Genomic DNA, 6199 nt, shown 5'->3' on the forward strand with positions numbered 1-6199 from the left:
AGTATGTTGATCAAGACTGCAATAGATACACAGTGTCCTTAGTTCATCTGAAATCTATACGTGAGAGATCGCTGTATCATTTAGCCCAGAATTCGATATCTAGTCTATCTGCCTTTCAACATCCGAGGTGTAGAGAGACCTTTGATCTCTTGTGTTAATTTTAGGTATGTTCTATGCTAGGGCAATTTAATTTCTTTTCCATATTAGCAATCACATCAGCATAAAGTAAACTGCAAATAGAACATAAATATAGATCGTAGAAGACAAGCCAAGACAAGAGGACACAAGATGTGGCGCGAGCCAGGGACAAACCCCACAATGTGTGGGGAAACCCTTGATCAATTCTTCTTTTATGTTCTTCAAAGTTCAGCAGAGAAAGAGAGAGAGAGAGAGAGATAATACATTTACAACAAAACTCAACACTTTGACTTATCTGGATCTCAGCATAGATCATTTCCTATAATGATGAGATCAATTGAAGACATTCTGCTTCAACTAAATCTCCTAGGTGACAACTTCACCTATCCATTTCGTTCATTTGTTGCACCTTATTGTGTAGCACCATCATGCTGCATTATGCATCTTCATGCTGCTCATGATCACTGTGCTGCCCATACATCAAGTTGTCCATGACTTCATACTGCCCTATTCATCAGTATGTTGCTCCTTACTTAATGTGCCCATTATGTTGCATCATGCAGTCTCATTACTTATCATGTTGCCCTTTATATCATCATGTAGTCTTACTGATCATGCTGTCCATTACATTATTATGCTGCCCTTTATTAACATGCCCATTATCCCAGTGTTGTACCAAAATATCACTGAGCTGTTCTCATTTATCCAAGAGAGGTTCCAGCACTGTTAGTGCAACCCTCTTGCCACTTGAATAGCTTGTCCAAGAGGCTGCACCACTGTCAAATCCATGCTGTCTAAAGTTCTTCTATGACAACACTTAGTCACCATGAATAGCGTATAACAGTCTTCATGACCTGCATATATATGTCTTCATGATCAGCGCATAACTGTCTCCATGATCAGCGTATATGAGCAGCGTATAACTGTGGATAGATGTGATCCTCTTGACAGCAGTTAAGGCTCCTTTTAGAGCTTCATTATATAGCGTATTAAGGCAGCGTATTAAGCCTCTCCTTGCAGAGATGTATAATTTAGGACAGGTATGACTGTGTATAAGATCAGCGTATGGTTCACATTACCTCAAACTGTGTAATGTCTCCTATAGCTGAGATGAACCCTTTTATGACTGCGGCTTGATGATAGTGGCACCCTTGTCTTGCTGACCAGCGTATGACAACCCAACGTCTATATAACCATGACTCCAGCGTATATATAAGACCATGATGCAGTGTATATATAAGACCATGATGCTAGCGTATATATATATATATATATATATATCTATATAAGACCATGATTCCAACATATATATATAAGACCATGATGCAGCGTATATATAAGACTGTCCAGTGATTACATTATTGCCCAGCGTCCAACATTTATATAAGTATATGACTGTCCAGCGTTGACATGTATGCGTTCCAATGTATGACTGTGTTTCATCCTTTGCGTGAATCAGGACTGCGTGTATAGGATTGCGTTTATCCTTTGCGTGAATCAGGACTGCGTGTATCCTTTGCGTGAACAGGACTGCGTATAACCTTTGTGTTTTATCCTTTGCGTGAACGGGACTGCATATAACCGGTTGCACAATTTGTTTGTGTATAGCAGGTCTTCTTGCTGTGTTAGGATGGCTCCATTTCAACTGCGGCTGTGCCTCCTTTTATTACTGCAGCTAGGGCTTATTACGGTCACCTTTATACAGCGTATAAGGATCCTCTGTGACTGCATCTAGATGTCCAACATTTCATCTTCATTAGGGCAACGTAGATATTAGGGCACTCCTTTTAGATCTCTTCTCCATCAAACCCAAAACAGGATGAAGAGAGATCACGAGAGAGTGAGTGTGTCGAATGACTTAAAGTCTTCTTCTATTTATACCAAAACGTATAGGTTGAGTAGACATGACGTTTGGGCTTCTTGAGCCTACATAAGTTGCTGGTCGGCTAGATAATAAATCCATAATCAAAATAAATTCATATCTCCATAAATACTTATCGGAATCGGATGATCTTTAGATCAATCCTACACCTCTCGACGAGAGGGATCCAATAAAAATATCAGCTGCCATAAATAAGCTGACCCACATGGAGTTTGGCTCTAGTTGCCAATTTAACATCTTGACAGTGACTTCAGCTATCTTACATGACTGCAACTAAGGCTGCAGCTCTTATGTGCTTGACTGTGGTTCTTTTATGCTTGACAACAGCTCTTCTATTATCACTGCGGCTATCATTTATGGTGGTTCCTCTTCTATGCCTGTGGCTCCATCTTATCGTGAATACTTCTTACTGCAGCTTCTCCTTTACAGCGTTAAGGGCATTGTAGTTTAGGGCTGCATAGTGATGACATCTTCACACTGTGTTTGGCAGCTACAAGTCTCACATGGCTGCGACTTTCTTCACATCACTGCGCCTACCCTTTATGACTGCGTTGATATGTTTCCTATGACTGCGTGAAGATGTCTCTGTCTTCATTTGCCTGCAAATCTTCATGACTTGCATATGTGTCTCCATTGCCTGCAGAGATTGTATTTATTCCTTCCCTTACTGCGGCTTGATGTCTCCATTACAGCGTATATACTACGTTTAGGGCATCATCCAACGTATATTCTTAGTGTCCCTCCTCCTCCAAAAACCCAAGACGTGGAGAGGAGGAGAACACATGAAGAGGATATGTATCTCAAATGATTTCAAGTCCTCTATATTTATACTAAAAACGTAGATGATGAATAGGCATGTCTATTGGGCTTCTGAGGCTACTCAAGGTGCTTGTCGGCTTGATAATAATTCCATAATCAAAATAAATTCATATCTCCATAAATACTTATCGGAATCGGATGATCTTTAGATCAATCCTACACCTCTCGACGAGAAGGATCCAACAAAAATATCAGCTACCATAAATAAGCTGACCCACATGGAGTTTGGCCCTAGTTTCCAATTTTAACACTCCCTCTCAACTAGGAGAACTCCATCCGCTGATCCATATGTTTGACTGTACTGTCTTTTCCATCAGTGCCCTGCTCAGCTCTGCTTAGCTCTGCTCAGCTCCGCTAGCTCTGCTCAACTTTGCTGGCTCTGCTCAGCTCTGTTGGTTCTGCTCTGCTCTGCTTGGCTCTGCTGAACCATGAAGAAGAAGAATTGATCGAGAATTTCTCATACCATTCTCCACTGACCTGAAGTCAGTCTCAGAGTGTGTACCATTGGTCCCAGACTGGTCTCAACCGACCCGAAGTCAACGTCATAATATGTACCACTCTCACTGGTCCTAGACCACTCCTACACTGACCCGAATGTCAGTCTCAGAGTATGTACCATCAGTCCTAGACCAGTCCCAACCAACCCAAAGTCAGCGTCATAGTAGGTACAACTTCTACAATTGGTCCCAGACCAGTATTATTGATCCCAGATCAATGAAGATCATCCTAGCATAGGGTGTACGGTAGATATAACGATGCGTCCATTGGTACTACTATGGTCCCTATCCTCATTTCCTTGCTCATTGATCAGATGAGAGGTACTTCCCATGAGTCCCAGACTGCATGGGTAGGATGCCTCGACAGGAGAACTAATCAATCCTGTCCTCATAAGAGAACTTATCATCCTGCTACACAATCGCCATGGAGAACACATCATCTAGGTCACAGGAGAGCTAATCATCTTGCTACATAATCGTCATGGAGAACACATCATCCCGACCTTACAGGAGAACTAATCATCCTGCTACATAGTTGTCATGGAGAACGCATCATCCAGACCTCATAGGAGAACTAATCATCCTGCTATATAGTCATCATGGAGAATACATCATCCAGACCTCACAGGAGAACTAATCACCCTGCTACGTAGTGGTATCCAAACAGCTCACTGAAGAGCTTTTGTAACCAGACTGCCTCTCAGGTAGCCATGCTAGTAGCAATATACTCTGCCTCGGCAGTGCTCAAAGCCACCGACTTCTGCTTCTTGGTTATCTAGGATATCGAAGCAGATCCCAAGGAGAAGCAGCACTGTGAAGTGCTCTAGTGATCCTTCACACTGCCTGCCCACTTAGCATTTGAAATATACCAGGAAATGTATCTCAATCCATGAGAGATTGTGCCCTGAAGATATCTCAGAAGATTCTAGGTACCAATCCAGTGAATCTCAACCAAATATGAGCTCACCATGCTAACTGCAACACATATGTCCGGACGAAGGTTCTCCAAGAACATCAATGCGAATGAGTTTATGAAACTCAGAGGCATTTCCCAAATCTGGTTCGACATCACTACCATATAACTTCTTGAAAGTCAAGATCCTCGAGGTAGTCACAGGGTTGCAGTTTATCTTTCCACATTCAAAATCCAACTCCCTCTGTCTCCTACAAATGAGAGGGTCTGCATTTGTCAGACATAGGTGCCGGTATGAGAGGTCTATCATCCACAACCTTCGAGTAACGATTTGGATCGATTTCACTCCTAGAGAATCTCAGCTTCATCAGATAGCTGTTGATCCTCTCATACTATGCCCGGGGTGTTTTACTTCAAGCCATAGAGGTCTTTCTACCACCTGCATACATGAGATTCCTGATCATGAATCTCAAACTCCTCGGGTTTTTCCAAACCTGTGGACCTGTGGCATGAGGGGAATGGTCCTCTTATAAGATTTTCCTTTGGTACATCTCAGGCATGTACCTTCATGCTCTTTTTGAATTCAGGCATCCTTGTCACCATCTGACTCACAGACCTTCGGTGCTGTGTCAATGGACATGGTTCCCAGTGGACTTCCTGCAACTTGATACAAAAAACATCTTTGAAAAATCTATTTTCAAGCACGTACCTTTCCATCGATGAGTGCCACCCTATAACCTTTGACTTCCATTGCTGACATGGACACCAGGTTCTTCTTGCGATCAGGTACATAAAAGAGATTCTGTAAATGAATTGAGTTACCCTCATTCAATTGAGGGGTAACATTCCCTACACCCTTTTCGGGATAGGTGGTATCGGCCCCAAGTATAATCCCACCTATCTGATGAAGTGCCTGGGGTTCCTTGCTTTCTTTGAAGAGTTCACCATTTTTCCTTGATGAACTGTATTACCCATCATTCCCTTGACCTTGGAATGATTTGATTATCTTCATCAAGAGTAGTGTCTCTACCATTCAGACACTCCTTCGCATAATGGCTGAACTTATTGTAACCAAGGCATCTGTCTTTCCTTCCACCCTTAGATCCGCACTTCCCAAGGAAGTGATCTTTAGGTAGGGCATCAGAACCTTCTGCTACACCATTCTGATAATATTCTCTGCTTCGACTTCACCCAGGGTGAATTTGAAGAGGGGTGAGGAACCCATTGATCCTTTTATCTTGTCCCAACTATCTTTGGTGATTGCTCTTTCACTCTTGCTTGGGCATTGTCTTCACCTCAGCTCTGAAACCATGTTAATTTTAGGTATGTTCTATGTTAGAGCAATTTATATAAATTTTCACAGTTAGCAATCACATCAGCATTAAAGTAAACTTCAGATAGAACATAAATATACATTGCAGAAGACAAGCCAAGACAAGAGGACACAAGATGTGGCGCTAGCCAAGGACAAACCCCACAATGTGGGGAAACCCTTGATCAATTCTTCTTTTATGTTCTTCAAAGTTCAGTAGAGAAAGAGAGAGAGAGAGAGATAGTACATTTACAACATAAGTCAACACTTTGACTTATCTAGATCTGGCATAGATCATTTCGTATAACGATGAGATCAGTTGAAGACATTCTTCTTCAACTGATTTTCCAAGGTGACGGCTCCACCTATCATAGCATTGCCTCTCGTTCATTTGATGCACCTTACCATGTGACACCTTGCTGTACTGTCACATGTGTTGAACCTTGATGACAGAGCTGCTCCTAGCTTCATGCTGCATCTTCCATGGTCTTATTCATCATCAAGCTACCAATGCTCATGATCTCATTCATCATCATGCTGCTCCTTACTAATATGCCCATCATTCATCATCTAACTGCAATACTATGTTGCTACATCAAGTTTGCAATACCTTCATGCTTTAGCCTTAGCTGCTTGCT

Source organism: Pinus tabuliformis, chromosome 2_2, assembly GCF_031772625.1.
Source record: "Pinus tabuliformis cultivar Carrire ecotype Pingquan chromosome 2_2, CPIR1, whole genome shotgun sequence".
Lineage (NCBI taxonomy): Eukaryota > Viridiplantae > Streptophyta > Pinopsida > Pinales > Pinaceae > Pinus > Pinus tabuliformis.